The sequence below is a fragment of the Callithrix jacchus genome, chromosome 18 (genome assembly GCF_049354715.1).
Source record: "Callithrix jacchus isolate 240 chromosome 18, calJac240_pri, whole genome shotgun sequence".
NCBI lineage: Eukaryota > Metazoa > Chordata > Mammalia > Primates > Cebidae > Callithrix > Callithrix jacchus.
In genome coordinates, this window is record NC_133519.1 from 17,897,892 (window position 1) to 17,918,165 (window position 20,274).

Consider the following 20,274-nt stretch of genomic DNA (forward strand, 5'->3'; position numbering starts at 1 on the left):
GAAACATGCTCTGTTCCACCCATCCCAGAGAAGTCGGGGATCACAGCGGCCAGACGCTGTGGACTCAGACAGCGTGGTTTGAATTTTAGCTGTATGACCCGGGGCAAACCACATGAACTTTCAATTCTTAGATTTCTCATTTGAAAAATGAGGCTCGTAAAAGCAGCCTCATAGTATGACTGTAATGAGTTAGATTAGTAAGATTTTAATTAATTGCTGCTGCCATTTATTTTTTAGTATGGGGCTGCTGCTGATCCCTCTTCTCTTGATTCAGAACACTTAGTATCATAGCTAATTTGGAACTCAAAATAAGACAGACAGTAGGGGGTAGTAGTTGAAAACATAGTTTGCAAAGTTAGATTATGGGTTTGAATCCTGACTCTGCTACTATCCTAGCTGCATAAATCTTAGGAATAAGACCAACATCTTTGTGCCTTCATTTCCCCATTTGTCATTGGGAGTTATAAGAGTTCCACCTGATCAATTGTTAGAGAACTGGATAAATGTATACGTGGGGAACCCTTAGAAAAGTGAAATGTAAGGCCAGGCATGGTGGCTCACGCCTGTAATCCCAATTAAAGGTCTAGGCGGGTGGATCACAAGGTCAGGAGTTCAAGACCAACCTGGCCAAGGTGGTGAAACCCTGTTTCTTCTAAAAATACAAAAATTACTCAGGCATGGTGACGGGTGCCTGTCATCCCAGCTACCCAGGAGGCCGAGGCAGTAGAATCACTTGAACCCACAAGGTGGAGATTGCAGTGAGCTGAGATCATGCCACTGCACTCCAGCCTGGCCAACAAAAGCGAGACTTCATCTCAGAAAAAAGGAAACAAAAAAAGAAAAGTGAGCTGGAGTCAGGGCTCAGCAAAAATTCATTGACATCCTTACACATTAACTATAACTATTTGTGTAATATTTTTCTCATATTGTCAAGACAGATGTTCTTGCAGGTGTAGGTTGATGTTCTTCTATTCAGAATGTCACCTCTTGAGGGCAGAATCTGTGTCCTTCAGGTCTCCGTATCCTCTGTGGTGCCCGGCAGTGTGGTATGGGGTATGCCATGTATACCCGTCCATTCACTCCTTAGTTCTTATCATGTGCCAGTCACACTAACAGAACCTCCCTTAGTTGGGGTCTGGGAATTAGGTGGGAACTAGACAAATACACTTAATAAATATTTAATGTACAACAGACTGACTGTTCTTTAACTCCCTAGCTTGAGCTGCTAGGAAATCAGTGCCTCATTTGGACAAACACAGGTAGTACAAAAGCAGGAAAAAAAGCATCAATGGAAAGCCATCTTATTTCTTCTCATGCTCTTTGCAAACATCAGAGCAGGTTTGATCTCAGAATACAGAGAAGGAAATAACTATTCTCAGCATATGATCCCTTCTACCTGAGTTCACAATTAGGATATGGTCCTTCACAAGGAGCTCGGTTAATCTTTTCCTCTGGGTCCTCATGATCTGGGTGACTTACGAACTGAACCTAGCCATAGGATTGTTTTTACATAAGCCCATTTTGGGGTAAAAATGATTTTCCATAGGCAATTAATAGCAAAAGCAGATGAGAAATGCATCTTTGGAAATCAGTTCTTATCATTTTCCCCCTTCTACCAGTGAATCATTATCTTTCCTTTTTGTTCATTTTCTGCTGTTCTGAAATGGGAGTAAAAATCCATGATTTCAGCAGTTCAGAAAAGAGGCCTTTTGCTCATGGCAAGGCTCAGCTTTGCAGCAAGCAGAGGCCTCTTCTACATTACTTACCGAGGACCAGCAAGAATGCCCACAGCAGCATGGAAGCCTGCTCCAGGTAGTCAGAGAAGGAGGAGTTCTTAGGAGACAAGGCAGGCCAGCTCAGATTGCCCAAGTATCACTTGGCTACAACTGCACCAGGCAGTGAGTTCAGTAAGCTTCTTCTTTGCATAAAGCTGATTGAGATAATGAAGTGAAAGGGGAAGTAGAGGACTCTTTCTGAAAACACCAGGTAGCAATGTTGCCCAGTGTGAGAGAATCCAGACCACGACAATCCAAATTTAATAGAATTATTTAAGTACTGCTGTGACATTCTAGTGTGAGTCACTTCTCAAGGCTAAAGTCACTCTATTTGCAGAACTCTCTAGCCTCTGTCTTTCAAGGAAATCACAACCTATTCTCACTGATGATGTGAGATTGCAGGCCTGTTGAAATGCACATAATCCAAGGATGTCCCTGAGTCTCCCCGGAGATGAAGAATTTGTCATTCAACCCAGAAAAGCCCTCCTCTGAGCCCTGATCCATCTACTGGAACATATCCAGCAGGCCATCTATATACCTGATGAAACATCTCAATCACAAGACAACTCACACGTTGTCTGACATATATGAAAATATCCTGACTCATCAGTCTCAGGGGAAGCCACAACTTTTGATCTGACTAGAAGGCAAGTAGTAAATTATAGCCCCATTTTACTCCTCCTAGATAATATACCATAATATTTTTACTTAATGTCCTAGAATGCAAAAGTTGCTACAGGAATGTCTTGGCAAATGTATATTGATTGAAATATGTAGGCCTGGTATCTGGTAGCAGAGAGAATACGTTGTGATTTCCTTGAAAGAGAGAGGCTAGAGGGTTCTAAGAATGTGATTTTAACTTCATCACTTACAAGCTATGTCACTTACAAGCCATGTAGGTCAAGGCAAATCCGTTTGTTACTTGGAGACTTTAACATCAAAACTTTAAAAAAAAAAAGTTTCTCAGCTACTTGGAAGGCTAAGGCAGGAGAATCACGTGAACCCAGAAGGCAGAGGTTGCAGTGAGCTGAGGTCGCACCATTGCCCTGCAACTGGTGACAGTGCAAGACTCCATCTCAAAACAAAACAAACAAAAACTTGACATCTCTTCTTTTCCACCAAGAAATCAATGGCAAAACGTATATTTCACAGTGTATGTGCAACACAAGATTCAGCTTTGTATCCTTTGAATGGTTGCAATATTTAGTTTTATTGTTTTATAAACTGCTATTTGCAAATGTAGGCAATCTGACCATGGATAGAAACTTTGCACAATAGTTTTATATTTAGGATAACCTTTTCTGAGATATTTGTAGAATTTTGGCATTCCTACATTGCCATATTGTTTTTCAGTATTGTCTTCCCTACTTCAATTATTGCTATTTGTAACTCTTCAGCCCTGCTCTCAGCATTAATTGAAAAAAGCCAATTCAACCATGCTGGTTTATTTTTAGGTTTTTACTTTCTGAATTCACTTTTCAATTCAGCAATTTAGGACATGCAGTTCAATCCATTCCTTTTATTTCTGGAAACTGATTTTGGTGAATAGGATTATGATTTTCAGTAATTGCTCATAAATGTTTATCTGATAAAGATTCAAAGTGTTTAAATGGATTTTATTGTTTAATAAAAAGGCCAAGTATTTGATCTAATCTTTGGTAAGAAGCCAAGACTAAGATTGTTCATTGGATGAAATGAACAAGTTATTTTCTTTTCATTCACCATGCCACAAGCAAGCCACCTAAAATTAATGTATAGCTGATTGCCATACTTTGCATCTAATTCATCAAGTAAAGTGTTAACTTGTCTGTGCCTCTAATCTCAGAAACCTATCTAACTCATCATTTTAATTACTGCGTTTGAGATATTTCTGTTTTTAACTCTTTAGCACAGAGTGATTCTGATAAATAATATGAGATTTAAGTTCTCTGTCATTACAAAACATTACCATCTAGAATTTAAATTTCAAAACAAGTTCAATGTTAGCACCAATCACAATAGGGTCACCTCTTTATTCTGTGTACGAAGTTGTCCAGACTACATTCAGTTCTTCAGGACCTGTGGTAGATTACAAAAATGGTCACAAAGTCTTCCCTTCCCTAAATCCATATATTTGTAATGTGATTTTGTAGCTGTTTACATAGAGAGGTGGAATTTATTTCTCTAGCTCTTGAATATGCATTGGCCTGTGTCTTTGTGACATGATAAGCAATATGTCTTTGATCTCTGTCAATGGTAATCAACTTTGGTGAGTGAAATCAATATCACTTGTCATCATTCAGGTCCTGAGAAAATCAGCAGGGCTTAAGTGGTAAGTACACACCTCCAGTCCTCAACCCCTGGTCCCTTACCCACATGTCTTCTCCCACTTGGTCTAGTCTGGAAACATAAACCCAAAGGAAATAATTATCATTGCAATACACTGGCTACAGCTGGGCTAACTAGAGTAAATAGCTTAGAGAGGAATATAAATGACTGAATGTAGCTGAAAAACATGCACAAGAACTTCACAAAGCATACACAAGTTTCAATAGCCAAATCAACCAAGCAGAAGAAAAGATATTAGAGATTTTGAAGATATTGAAGACCAATTCAATGAAATAAAATGAGAAGGCAAGAATAGAGAAAAAAACGTGAAAATAAATTAACAAAGCCTCCAAGAAATATGGGATTATGTGAAAATACCTAATCAACATTTGATAGGTATACCTGAATGTGACAGAGAGAATTAATCCAAGCTAGAAAACACTTCAGGATATTATCCAAGAGAATTTCCCCAACATAGCAAGGCAGGCCAACATTCAAGTCCAGGAAATACAGAGAACACCACAAAGATATTCCTCAAGAAGAGCAACCCCAAGGCACATAATCGTCAGATTCACCAGGGTTGAGATGAAGGAAAAAATGCTAAGGGCAGCCAGAGAAAAAGGTCGGGTTACCCACAAAGGGAAGTCCATTAGACTCACAGCAGGTCTTGCCACAGAAACCCTACAAGCCAGAAGAGAGTGGGGGCCAATATTCAGCATTCTTAAAGAAAAGAACTTTCAACCTAGAATTTCATATCCAGCCAAACTAAACTTCATAAGCAAAGGAGAAAGAAAATCCTTTATGGACAAGCAATTGCTGAGAGATTTTGCCACCACCAGGCCTACCTTACAAGAGCTCCTGAAAGAAGCACTAAACAAGGAAAGGAACAACCAGTACAAGCCACTCGAAAAACATACCAAATGGTAAAGAGCATCGACACAATGAAGAAAATGTGCCAACCAATGGTCAAAACATCCAGCGAGCATCAAAATGGCAGAATCAAATTCACATATAACAATATTAACCTTACATGTAAATGGACTAAATGCCCCAATCAAAAGACAAAGACTGGCAAATTGGATAAAAAGTCAAAACCCATTGACGTGCTGTATTCAGGAAACCCATCTCATGTGCAAGGACACACATAGGCTAAAAATGAAGGGATGGAGGAACCAAAGACAAAAACCACATGATTATCTCAATAGATGCAGAGAAGGCCTTCGACAAAATTAAACAGCCCTTCTTGCTAAAAACTCTCAATAAACTAGGTATTGAGGGAACATATCTCAAAATAATAAAAGCTATTTAAAACAAACCCACAGCCAATATCAAACTGAATGGGCAAAAACTGGAAGCATTACCTTTGAAATTTGGCACTAGACAAGGATGCCCTTTCTCACCACTCCTATTTAATATAGTATTGGAAGTTCTAGCCAGAGCAATTAGGCAAGAAAAAAAATAAAGCGTATTCAGTTAGGAAGAGGAAGTCAAATTGTCTCTATTTGCAGACGACATGATTGTATATTTAGAAGACCCCAGTGTCTCAGCCCAAAATCTCCTTAAAGTGATAAGCAACTTCAGCAAAGTCTCAGGATACAAAATCAATGTGCAGAAATCACAAGCATTATATACACCAATAACAGACTAACAGAGACCAAATCATGAGTGAACTCCCATTCACAATTGCTACAACGAGAATAAAATACCTAGGAATATAACTAATGCAGAATGTAAAGGACCTCTTCAAGGAGAACTACAAACCACTGCTCAAGGAAATAAGAGAGGACACATACAAATGGAGAAACATTCCATGCTCATGGTTAGGAAGAATCAATATTGTGAAAATGGCCACACACCCAAAGTAATTTATAGATTCAGTGCTATCCCCATCAAGCTCCCAATGACCTTCTTAACAGAACTGGAAAAAACCACCTTACACTTTATATGGAAACAAAAGAGAGCCCACATAACCAAGACAATCCTAAGCAAAAAGAACAAGGCCATTGGCATCATACGACCTGATTTCAAACTATACTACAAAGCTACAGTAATCAGAACAGCATGGTACTGGTACCAAAACAGAGATATAGACCAATGGAACAGAACAGAGGCCTCGGAGGCAACACAACATATATACAACCATCTGATCTTTGACAAACCTGACAAAAACAAGAAATGGGGAAAGGATTCCCTGTTTAATAAATGGTGTAGGAAAAACTGCTTAGAAGTGTTCAGAAAGCAGAAACTGGACCCCTTCCTGACACCTTACTCCAAAATTAACTCCAGATGAATTAAAGACTTAAACATAAGACCTAACACCATTAAAACCCTAGAAGAAAACCTAGGCAAAACCATTCAGGACATAGGCATAGGCAAAAACTTCATGACTAAAACACCAAAAGCATTGGCAACAAAAGACAAAATAGACAAATGGGGCCAAATTAAACTCCAGAGCTTCTGCACAGCAAAAGAAATAATCATTAGAGTGAATAGGCAACAACAGAATGGAAAAAATTTTGCAATCTACCTATCTGACAAAGGGCTAATATCCAGAATTTGCAAAGAACTAAAACAGTTTTAAAGAAAAAAACAAACCCATCCAAAAGTGGGAGAAGGATGTGAACAGACACTTCTCAAAAGAAGACATATATGAGGCCAAAAAACATATGAAAAAATGCTCATCATCACTGATTATTAGAGAAATGCAAATCAAAACCACATTGAGATACCATCTCACACCAGTTAGAATGGTGATCTTTAAAAAATCTGGAGACAACAGATACTGGAGTGGATGTGGATGAATAGAAACACTTTTACACTGTTGGTGGGAGTGTAAACTAGTTCAACCATTGTGGAAGACAGTGTGGTGATTCCTCAAGGACCTAGAAATAGCAATTCCCTTTGACCCAGCAATCCCAATACGGGGTATATACCCAAAGGATTATAAATCATTCTATTATAGAAACACATGCACATGTATGTTCATAGCAGCACTGTTTACAATAGCAAAGACCTGGAACCAACCCAAATGCCCATCGATTATGATAGACAAGACAAGGAAAATGTGGCACATATACACCATGGAATACTATGCAGCCATAAAAAATGATGAGTTCCTGTCCTTAGTAGGGACATGGATGAACCTGGAAACCATCATTCTCAGCAAACTGATACAAGAATGAAAAATCAAACACCGCATGTTCTCACTCATAGGTGGGTGTTGAACAATGAGAACACATGGAGACAGGGAGGGAAGCATCACACACTCGGGTCTGTTTGTGGGGGCTAAGGGAGGGACAGCAGGGAGATGGGGAGGTCATGGAAGGATAACATGGGGAGAAATGCCAGATGTAGGTGATGGAGGGATGGAGGCAGCAAACCACATTGCCATTTGTGTACCTATGCAACCATCCTGCATGATCTGTACATGAACCCCAGAACACAAAGTACAATAAAAAAAAGAAAAGTCATGGTGCATGGGAAGCAATCAATATGTGGTATTATTAGTTTATATTATCTTTAGCTGTCATGCACTTAACTGATTGTTGAATAGTGTTAACATTTTGTTGCTCTTACGTATTGTGAATTTGTGATTGATCATCCAGAAGACTGGGGATTCTGTTAGGCAGTGTGAGTGTTGTGCAGAGGTTGGATTAATCCAAGGTTCATGATTTGCTAAGTAGGTGAGAGCTGGTGGTAGTGAAAGGAAGGTATTTAGGAGCCTGGCTGGAGCATTTGATGTGCTTATCCATGGGGTTTTAGCAGGGTAATAAAAGAGGTGTGGTAGATACGGTGAGCAGGTACCCAGTGGAATTCCTCTACCCTAGAGGCAATAAAGCAAACCCCACATTTACCAAGCTCTTTGGCAGCTGGTGCTCTGAATGTGATTTACGTTTCATTGTCAGTGGTGGGCTTAGAGGTTGGAAGTCAGGCAGAAGTCACCCTTTTGCTTTTTCTGCCTTTCTGTGTTAAGGACAGCGATGATGTCATTGGATTTTCTGTAGTAGCAGAGGCCCACATGTGTCTCTCTATATCTGTGGGTGTTCGGAAAAAAGGTTGGCCTTTGATTTTTTCTGAATCAATGTGTATTTAGAAGGCATGGCATGGCTCTGCTGCCAGCAGTACTGGTGGTAACTTCCCGACCCTGAATCAGAGCCGGTTATTTGCAGCCAAGTATCCTAGTTGATGCACTCATGGGGGCTAATCCCATGCAGGGTGAGTACAGGAATCTGTCTAGAGAAAATGTCTGAGTTTGCTTTTGGTGAGAAAGCATACAAAACGGTGCCACACAAAATGGTACCAGGAGGTTGGTAGATAGATGACTGCAATAAGGAGGTGTCGAGTGTGATATAGTCAGATACTTCCTCACAGGACTAAGTATCAAACATTTTGTGGAGCAGTTGTGACCTGGATAAAACAGAGAAAAGAAGGCTTGACTACTTTTCTATCCTAAAATATGTGAGTGTGATAAGATGATTGACAATCTCATGAGACGTTCAAGAGAGAGAGGGAGAGACAGTTTTTACTTAAGGACAACCTTTTTTACATTTATTTTTAAAAAATTTAGTTTTGGGCATCATATCTTTTCTTCTTCAGTTATGTTTTATATTTGTTTGTAATGTATAATGTATTTTGATATGTCAACCTTAAATCCAGCACAGTTAAATTAATTTTCTATGTAAATATATAATATTGTTAATGTTTACATTCAGCTGATATTAATACAATCCAGGTATTTATAAATTAATATGTCAATTGTAATCCCCAGGAAAACCACTTAGAAAATAACTGCAAAATACACAGTATAAGAAGGGAACTAAAATCGTACCATACAAAATCGTTTAATATGAAAAAGGTGGAAATGTAGGAATAAAGAATTATAATCATGATAAACATACATCTATGCAACTAACAAAAGAGCCTTAAAAGATGAGGCAGAAACTGACAGAACTGAAAGTATGAATAGATAATTCAACAATAGCAGTTAAAGATTTTAATACCAGAATTTCAACAATGGCTAGAAAAATCTATTCAGAAAATAGAAGACAATAGAATACAATAAACCAGTTAGACCTAACAGAAGTTTATTGAACCCTTCATGTTCCATCTTTTGAACTGCTGGTTCGCTATTGAGGTAATCACACATTCTTTTCAACTGTACATGGAGCGTTCTTCAACAAGACAACATATTAGGCCATAAAACTTTATTCCATAAGCTTCAATTAACTTAAGTGTGAAACCATGTGAAGTGTGCTCTCCAAAGCCAATGGAATGAAATTAGAAATCAGTAACAATAAGATATTTGGAAAAATCACACATCTATGAAAATTTTTAAATGCACTCTTCAACAACTAAAGTATCAAAGAAGAAATAATAACAGGATTAGAAAATACTTTGAAATGAAAAAGTCTGAAAACACAATATACCAAAACTTACAGGCTATATTGAAAGCAGTATGCAGAGGGAAGTTTAGAGTTATTAATGCCTATGTTAAAAAGGAAGAGAGATCTTAGCTCAATAACTTAACCTTCCAACTTAAGAATTTAGAAGGGCCGGGCGCAGTGGCTCAAGCCTGTAATCCCAGCACTTTGGGAGGCCGAGGCGGGTGGATCACGAGGTCAAGAGATCGAGACCATCCTGGTCAACATGGTGAAACCCCATCTCTACTAAAAATACAAAAAATTAGCTGGGCATGGTGGCACAAGCCTGTAGTCCCAGCTACTCGGGAGGCTGAGGCAGGATAATTGCCTGAACCCAGGAGGCGGAGGTTGCGGTGAGCCGAGATCGCGCCATTGCACTCCAGCCTGGGTAACAAGAGCGAAACTCTGCCTCAAAAAAAAAAAAAAAGAAAAAAAAAATTTAGAAAAGGAATAGCAAATCAAACCTAAAGCAAGCAGAAGGAAGACAATAATAAAGATTAAATATTCCATTATAGGCATACACTACATTTTGTTCATTCATTTATTAGATGAAGAACAGTTAAGTTATTTTTACCTTATTATGAATAATGTCATGTTTTTGTATGAATATGTTTTCAATTTTTTTGGAAGTTGCCTGGGAGTGGAATTGCTTGGTCATGTGGTAGCTATGTGATTAACATTTTGAGAAACCACCAAACTGCTTTCCAATGTGACTGCACCATTTCACATTCCCTCAAGCACTAAATCAGGGTTCTGATTTTCCCATATCCTTGTCAGCAGGTGGTATTGTGTGACTTTTTTAAATTATAATATCATGGTAGATATGAAGAGGCATCTCATTGTGACTTCAATTTTCATTTCTTTAATGGCTAATGATGTGAAATATTTTTCCACATCATTTGCGATATGTCTATTCAAATTCTTTGCTCATTAAACAAACTGAGTTATTTGTCTTTTTATCATTTAGATAGAAGGGCTCTTCATGTTTTCTGGATAGTAGGCACTTATAAAACATACGATTTGCAAACATTTTATTCCATTTCCTGGGTCATCATTCACTTTCTTGATAATGTTTTTTTGCTGCATGATAAATGTTTCAAATTTAACTGTTTTATTTCTTTGGTTGTTTGTGTTTTAGATGTGGTATCTAAGAAACTATTGCTTGATAAATAATTTCATTCATGAATGTTTTCAGCTACGTTTTTCCCAAAGTTTTTTAGTTTGAGCGCTTACAATCCAGTCTTTGATACATTTTGAATTAGTTTTTGTTTATGGTATGAGGTATGTTGTATTTTCAAAGTTTTTTTTTTTATTTTAAAGTGTTTTCTAACTCCACTGTGATTTCTTCTTTGGCACTTTGGTTGCTGAAGAGTACCTTTTTAAGTTTTCACAGATTTGTAATTTTTCCAAACTTCTTATCATTATTGATTTCTAATTTCATCCCATTAAATTGTCCTGGAACACTCCTTGTTGAAAATCAATTGACTATTGATGGGTGGATTTATTTCTGGGCTTCAATTTTATTCCTCATTCAATTCAATCCTCACGTCGGTGCTACATCATCTTGATTATTTTAGCTTTCTGTTAAGTTTTGAAATTGTGAAGTGTGTCTCTGGTCTTTATTCATACGTTTACGTGAGCATAAGGAAAGTCCAAAAGTTGAAGCAGTTAACAGTGGTTATTTTCTGACGTCTGTTTTTTGTGTGTGTGTGTGTATGATCAGATTATTTGTAATATTATCAGAAAAAGATACCATCTATTACAGTTTTTTAGCACGCAAGTGATATGCTCAGTGCTCTGCTCCAAATAGATAAAGGCACATTATGCCAACAAAAGGCTTGTCATCTTGGTAACCAACTACAGTTTTTGTGTTCATGTTTGCCTTTTGTATTCTATTGTGTTGAAACAACCCCTTAAGATTCTTTATTGAAACCACTCCTAATCATCTCTGGATCTGTGTAGACAGTAAAGACAAAGTGAACTTTTGGTCTAACTGATCCAGATGGACAATCCTTTGAATTGCTCACAACCCTAGCTGTTCATTAGACCACATGCAGAGCTTTTAAAAACACAGATGCCTGGGCCCTATTTCCAAAGTATGGATTATCTGTCTTTCTTAAAAAGTCAATATGTAATTCTCATGCATAATTGCATTTGAGAACTCAAACATTTGGTTTTTATGAAATCTTCATAAAATTCAGATGGAATATATGTGTCAAAGAGAGGCTGAGAGCCTGTCTTTCAAGACAATCCTCAGCATGTCCTCAGTGTACAGCACAATAATTAATGACTGAGGAAGAAATGAATGAATGATGAGACTCCACAGGCTGGCTTTACACAGGTGTGTTCAGCAAGTTCTGCGTCTGACCCTCAGACTCAGCCTCAGCCTAGTGGCTCCATGTTCCATCAAACATTGTCCAAAGCTGACTTGTGTTGGGGATGCAAAATCTTGGTAGCAGATATCATAAACTATGAATAGACACATCCAGAATGCATATTTATTAATTGACAGTAAGAAGTATACTTGTCAACCGGACTGGATATTTCTGTTACCCTGACCAGTGCACCCTCTTTCCAGATGTGAAACCAAGACATCCATAAGTTGCTTGGGGAGCTTGGAGTCAGGGCCAGTGAGCAGATGCTGCTAGTGTGGATTCTGCCCGCAATGTGGAGTCTGAGCTTTTCTTGTACATTGCAGGACTTACCGGATCAGGGCAATAGACTTAATCTCCAGCTTAACAGAGCACTTCATTTGTTTCTGTCACTTACCTTTCTTTGTGCTTCATTTCTCATTATCTGTCTTTCTGATTGACATATTGTTTCTTAGGTCACCTGAGGTTAAGTCTTGCCCTGGATGGTAAACTAGAATTTCTATACCTCTCCTGTGATCTGGGTATACAGAATTACATTTAACTACTAAAACACAAACAAACAAAACCACCCAAACTTAATTCTCTTACTTCCAAGTTCTTAGGAGGGGGAGTGGAGGAAGAGGACATCCCTCAGAATACCACATTCTAGGCAGTACCTGCTGAATCAGCAAACTGCATTGGTAAACAGACCCAGTGTGAAAAACTGTGAACTGGTAAATGAGATTCTGTAGCTCTTCAGGTTAGAATCTTCACCAGATTTATCACTTAGCCATTCAGCAAGCTGCTGTCACATATAAAATAGCAAAACAACAGCAAGAGAAAAACTCTAAAAGATATAATACATAATTAACATCTATTTAATTTAAAATATTCACGAAATGCACAATTTCTAGAAAAACATAAATTATTTGCATTGATTTACATGTGTGTATAACCCTCAAAAAACCAACACAGAAAATCTTATAAAACATATATTAGTCTTTTCTCTTTCAAGGGCTTAACGATCAAATCCTATTGACAGTGGATTCACTCAAACTAGCAATGAATAGATCATTTTTGTAATAACAAATACAATGTACATCTTGACAGAAGATAGAAAGCTCTCATTTATGGTTCAGAAAACTAGATAAAAAAGGAAATAAAGTCTGCTTGGACAGTTCTCACTTCCTTTCTTCTGCTGGAAATTTTTTCCTGGTGAATTCAACTCCCAGCTTTCCAAGGAGCCCAAGGAGCAGAAGGCCTTTCGCAAGCATCGTACACAGTAATGGGAATAAGAGTGAAGCTCCAATCCCTGTTGGGTCAGACACAGAGCAGGGAGAGAAAGGCCACTGGGTGGCTGACTCCTGGGGCGGCTGCGCTTCCTTCAGGGGACTAGCTCAATGCCAGGTACTCTGCTCCACCTGACAGTTTGTGGCTGGGAATAAGCCTATGTGATTTTGTCAAAGAGAGTTACCTAGAATCTAAGAATGTGCCATTGCAAGGAAACTGACCATAGAGTCCTTCCCCTCCTGCACTTATAACACCCCCCCACCAAGTGGCTACGGCTGTACTTACATGCCACCAATGGCCAGGACCTCATGTTGTCCTAAGGCTTCCATTTCATTTCTGTATGACTCTGACCTTAGAAAGCTCTTCTCTAATATTGTGAGTCAAAACTTGCCTTTCTCTAACTTCTTCATGTTTCCCAGTTGAAATCACTTGCTACAAATGTAACTCCTCACACACTCCGTGGCTGTTCAAGCAGGATTCAGAGCAGAGCAGAAGTAAATGCCTAGTATAGCTCTTCTTTTCTCTTCTAAAAATCCCTGATTCCATCCCTTCCCTGGATAGTTTCCTGGAGCATATACAATTTTTTACTGGATCTTCCCAGCTTGCATTTATTGTCAAGAGGCGGCAAGGTTGGCATGGGCTGATCAGCACAACTCCCCTTCCCCCAATCTCCAGGAAAAGAAGTGTCTTCTGAGCTGAGCATACTCACCTTTCCGGACACTTTTTTGAGCCCAGCATACTTCCCCAAGGTCTTTGGTGGCAGTTTTCTGGTCCACATTGTTGCTGACCACACAGGTGAGGCTGGCATTGCGCTGGCTCGGGGACAGGCTCACAGCCAGAGTCCATGAGTTGGGGGCTGGTCCTAGTGTCCCTCTCTGCTCCAGCTCCCTGGGGAGACCCTGGGTCTCCCAGAGTACGTTCAGGTCCTCTGTGGTCCCTAGAACCCTACACTTCATGGTGAGGTTGCACCAGCCTGGCGTGATGGATGATGACTCAGTCAGGATCTGTGGGAGGGGCACAGGCTCTGGGAAGGAGGGAACAAAATAATGATAATTATTATTGTAAGGCATATTCCTCATTGATTATCTAATTTAGTTTCAGAGCACCTTGCTGAGCAGGCAAAATATTTCACAGCCAAAGAAACTGAGATTTGAAGAAGTAAAACAGTTTGCCCGAACTCACATCCTGAGAAAGTGGGAGAGAAGAATCCCAGATTTAGAGTAGCAGCCAGAGTCTCTCAGCTTCCTCCACCAATTGTGTGTCCCCTGCCTGTACTACATGAAGCCAAACCCACATTCATTGCCCTTCACACACTTCATCAGATCCTTACAATCAAGAGAACTTGGCGGGTACAATAAAACCTCTTGGGAAAATACCTTTCACCAAAGAATGTGCAAAGCTGTTTCTGAAAACTAGGTTTGAGACTCAAGCTCTCATTTATACTGCAGGCATACCAACTTAGGATCTGGAGATCACAGGAAATTAATTCCTTTATAAAGAGCTATGCTGTGAGTCCCCTCCAAACCTCATGTGACCTGCCCTTCACCTCAAGCTTGGTGAGAGGAGCATCAATGAGAACATTCAGAGAGCTTGATGTGTGTTCCCTGCAGCTTAAGGATGCACTGGACAGGTTCCTGACTCACATCTGAGAAACTCAAAGTGGGAGATGTTGCTGAGACAGCCCAGGGCCGCAGAGTCAGGACTGCCAGTAGGGAAACTGCATCCCCATTGAGGATTCAAAGGAACCTGGTTTTCATCTGCTGAACATGGGACCTTAAAAGAATTTGTCAAGAGAGCCACTTGAAGAAGCAATAGAACCCTAGTAGGGAAAGGCTGTATGGAAATGGACCACCCAGGAAGCAGGGGCCAAAGAGAGAGTCATCAATGGTCACCCTGAGAATGCATTGTGAATGACAAAGTAGGTGACAGATTCCTACTGTCAGATAAGAGGCTATCTATCCAGAGAAGCTAGGAAAATGCCCCGGGGGAGAAAGAATCAACCTGGACACTATAAAGTTCAGAGAACCCAGTGATGCCCATGGAGAACTACACAGGAAGGCCTTTCCCGTCTTTGCTACCTCCATCCTCTTTACTGCTTCTCCCTCCCTGCCCTCATGGATTTGGGAAAGGAGTTCCATCTTCTGGCTCTTCTGTTATCTTTGTGGGTGTTTTCAGGGAATTTTCTCCTGATCTTTGGATATCGCTCTCCACATCTGTTGGTAATAGGACTGGTCCTGCTTGTCTGGGGCTGGGGTGGGCAGGTGTAACTGACACCTGTGGTTCCTGCCACAGCCTCCATAATGAGGTCTACACACTCTGACCTTCCTTATTTTGACCTTGGGCATCTTCTGGCCCATGACCCCTCTCAGTAATTCATTTCCCTATGGAGGCCCATGAGAAGAACTGCAGAATCTCCCAGCATCAGTGCACAGGCTGAGGAGAGCTTGTAGCACTTCTAGATGCCCTTGCTCTGCTGAAACATACTATGCCCCAGTTTCTGCTCAACAGGGCTCCCTTGAAGGAGGCCCTGCCCTCCCTTGCTCAAAGGTAAGTGGGACCTAATCCCCCTTCCTTTGTTTTTCTGGTCAACCTATCGGGAGATCCTATCACCTGGCCTGCTCTGCTCCCTTCTGCCTCACAGCCCCCTCTGTTGAGCCCTAGGAAATGGTGATATCAAGTCCCTTCTAAGTTGTAATCAGAGTTTCAACTTTAGGCATTTCTTCAATGCTTACTTAGTTCCAGAATGTTATATACAGATGGTGGAAAATTACCCACATATCTTACCTGGCCTTTTTTTAGTTCGTGACTTGGAAGAACTCTATCCTCTCAATCTACAGTCTTTGATTTGGAACACACAAATCTATTTTTTTCTAGCAATACAATTTGGTTCTTGCCTATTTTGGCAGTCAAGAGGTGGACCCTGCATTCTGCATTCTCAGCAGGGTTCTAACCTCTGCCTGAAATAATAGCTGCCTGCACCCCAAATGTCGGATGTTTGTGGGCAACAAGGATTATGGAAAAGGAGAAGATACTTTGGAAACTTCCAGAGAAGAAGGCACTTGAACTGACTCAGCAAGCCTCTCCTAACACTCTGACCACACAATAGTGCTTGATAAAAACATAACAAAAATGTTTTAATTATATAACTTAGGTTCAGAAAAACTCCAGGTACAGAAACAAGAGGTAACTCAATGCTAAGCAGGTGAGTGGGATTTGAAGTTCTGGAGACCCAAGAAGTTATCAGAACCAGAAACCGACCTTAGAGGCCCATGTTGTAATATCCCTATATAAGGATGAAATCTAGGCTGTGCTTGTGCTTGTAGTGAGGCTGCACAAAGCCAGATGAGGGGTTGGGGTGGTTATAGTCTGTCTTCTCATTTGGGAAATCAGATTGGGGAATGCCACCTGTCCTGTCTTAAAGATAGGATCTGTGAGGAATTGGAATCCAATCCTGCACAGCGAATTAGTGTGGACATTAAGTCTCACTCCGTGCTAGAACTTTGAGCTTAGAAACTACCTTAAAAATAGATTAAACCTATAGGACCCCAGCAGAGGAAACAGTAAATCCATGAGGAGACTTCCTCAGCTCAGGACACAGTTTGGACTCTTGTAAAGAACAATTACTGCTGAAAATATGATAACAGTAAAAAAATTACCAACATGTTAGGAAATGCACGAGCTTCTGATAGAGAGTTAGCAAAGGCCACTAACCAGAAGTCACAGTCTGAGAACCACAGTTAACAGAGAAATTTGCAATGGAGCTTCGGAGAACTGTGCTTAAACTCTAGAAAGAGCTAAGGGGGGATGTCAAGCCTGTAATACAAAACAAAACATTTTGAAGAAACAACAGGCAGGAGGAAATGAGAAGGAAAAATCTTAAGCAAAGAAACAGATAAAAGACGTCAGCAAATATAAAAAAGTATTGATGGCATATATATATAGCTATATAGTCAGATAATATTTCAAACTTATTACGTAGGAAAGTAAATCCAGGGAGTTATAATCTTGGGTGCCTGTGCCTGTCAGAAGTGGACCTCCACTGACTAAGAATATCTCATTAAGGGCCACAGTGGGATCAGGTGCCTTCAGGAACCTGATGGAGGTGCTCTATCCACAGCAGTGGAAGCATAAGGCTTGGTTAGCCCCAGACACCTACTGTAGACATGGGCTGCCCACTTTCCCCAAAGGTCTTTAATCATTTCTTATATACGTTGTTTTCTTGGAAGCATTGATTGTATCATAAATATTATATTGTTAATTTTCTGTTTTTAAATGTATTCATTGGTCTAACTCAGATCTTCATTTGGCACTGGTGTCATCTGTGATTGGGTGAGCTATCAACCCAAATAAATGTACTACAAATTTACCACACACTATAGACAAGGATAAAATTTTGCAATAAACAGAGGTAGAAAAGATGGATTATCTACAAAAGAATGAAAGGAAAATTACAACATAGCAGGATTATTAATCATTAATTAAATTATTAGTTAATTTTATTAATCTTTGAATTATCTATTCAATGGAACTATTATTCAACAAGGATAAAATAAAGATATTCCCGGGCAAATGAGAACTGAGAATGCACGCCACCATTAGACAAGCACTAAAGAAGTACTTCATGAAGAAGGAAGATGGTCCTGGAAGGAAAGTTTGAAAATGGATAAGAAATAGTGAGCAGAGAAATTGGCAAATGGAATAAATCTGGACACTGATTTCAATAAAAAATGGTAACTTATTGTGGCGGTGGAAATATAGAAAAATAATATTGGATAAGACAAGAAGAAGAAAAGTTTGAAAGTGCTCAAAAGCCCTTTAATTTTTAGGAAGTTGATATAAAGAGATATTTATGTAGGGTTTGTGTTAGATACACATGTAAAAATTTTGAGTCAAATCTCTACATGAATAGAAATAGAGTATAAATTCCAAAAAAGTAGAGAAAAAGTAGAATAAATATTTAAACTCGAATGAATGAAGGAAAGAAGAAAATAGATTAAACACAACAAATAGAAGGAAATAATAAGGTGATAGAAATAATTCCATATACGTCAGCAGTTACATTACCTTAAATGGGAGAAACCTCACCAATTAGACACTAGAAATGAAGAGATTTGAGAGAAAGCTAAATCCAGCTAGTGTTTATAAGAGACAAGACAGGGAGCAAGGAGATTGTCTGAGTCCATTTGGGCTGCAGTAATAAAATACCGTAGACTGGGTGCCTTATAAACAACGGAAATTTATTTTTCACAGTTGAAGGCTGGAAAATCTAAGGTCAATGCACCAGCAGATGCAATGTCTGCTGAGGACTTGCTTTCTGTTTCATAGATGGTATCTTCTCACCACATCCTCGCATGATGAAGAGGGGAAGTAGCTCTTTAGTGTCTCCTTTATAAGGGCACTAGCCCCAGACATGAGATCTCTGCATGACCTAATCCTCTCCCAAAGACCCTACCTCCTAATGCCATCATCTTATGCGTTGGGTTTCAATGTATGAATTTGGGGAGGACACATATATTTAGACCATAGCATGGGTCATATAACAATTCTTCATCTACTAGCAATGTGTAACAATACTTTCAATCACATACCCTTATACTATATAACATAAAATTGACAGAATTGTAAGAACAGAAAGACAAATCTATTTTTATAGTAGGAGACCTTAATAGGAATCTCAGTAATTGAAAAATACAGACAAAAATATATAAGGAGAAAAATTCTAATTTGATTTAATAAAGAGCAGACCTAATACTCAATAATTAAAGGATGGATTTTATTTTCAGGTACAAATGGAACATTTGTAAACGTTGACTATCACTACTACTGCTATTAGTCCACAAAGAAAATTTCAATGAATATTCAAGAGTACTCTCTTTCTTTTCCACCTATAATGTGAGTTGTTTCCTGCCTCCAGGGATGATGCTTCAAAGATCATCTGTGTCCTCCCCAGCCTCTATAGCACAATTACGGACACCCAATAAATATCTGATTATTTTGCAACATGAAAGGGTAAATTTAGAGATTTAGCAAAAATCCAGAAGTCTTGAGACTTTTTGGAGTCTACTGATAATTATTCCACTCCTAATGCACTAGCAGAGAGAAGACCTCAAGATAGCACCAGAATCTAAGATAGACCCCTGCTCACCACTTCAAGGAAAAAAGGAACTAAGTTGGAAGCAATGTTCCCATGCTACCCTCCTTTTTCTGGCGCCAATGTCCATTTTTACAAAAACTTACTCTGCACACAAATTTGAGATCTCAGGCTTTCTTTTTTGACGGTGTGAGCCACAGTATCTATCTCGCACCAGAAGGACCCTGAATCTTCACTCCACGTGGCAGCAATCTGGAACTTCGAGGAGTTGGTCCAGCCTAATCCCAGGGTCTGGCCATCTCTGAAGAAGCAGAACTGGAGCTGGACATCTGACTTCTCTAGAGAGAGCTGGGTCTCACAGGTCAGGGTCACTAGGCTCCCGTTGATGGGCTGGGAGGGGCTTGCTCTCAACACTGGACGTGAAAACAACTCTAGAGAGAAGAATCACAACAATGGTCCCAGAGCAATGAGGCTGAGATGTGCTCTGGAGAAAAACACACTTCAAGCAGTAGCACAACCAAAAGCAAGCAAAGAAAGGGATGTCATAAAATCCTAGCTTCCTTCAGTCCAAAGCACTGCTATACCTCCTCTGGTCCTTGCAGGAATGTCCCTGTGATTTAATAGTATTCCAGCTCACCCTCTTCCTCCCGTTCTACCTCTGTGACCCCGGGGAGTCTTCTTTTGACCAACTCACTTTACAAAATGATGAAGGCTTTACCTTGGACTTGGATTTTGACTATGTTGGAAGAAACAGGGAAATTACTTCTATTAAATGCAGTACAGTGATATGCACCATTGTCCTTGAGACTTGCATGATGAATATGGAAGTCGGAGCTTTTATTAAGAAGTGCTAGGGCATTACCATCCTTGTAAATAGTACTCAGTGTTACTTCTGCCTTTGCCCGGCACCTCAGAACCACGGAGTCTCCTTCAAACACAGAAAGCGGGGCCTGCAGGATCAGCGAAGCTGTGGGAAACACAACCACAGTTACTTGGTTCATCTCATTGTTTCCTCTTTCCTTTCACTGTTTTTCCAAGTA

General features: G+C 39.6%; 1 long non-coding RNA gene across 1 annotated transcript; it reads right to left on the bottom strand.

Annotated features, from left to right (window-relative positions):
* Positions 1 to 10,764: 10,764 nt before the first annotated feature.
* Positions 10,765 to 20,274, bottom strand: LOC144580159 (uncharacterized). The gene is made up of 2 exons (XR_013529209.1): positions 19,381 to 20,274; positions 10,765 to 14,167 (listed from the first exon to the last, which is right to left on the bottom strand). It is a non-coding gene; the product is annotated as an uncharacterized LOC144580159 (long non-coding RNA).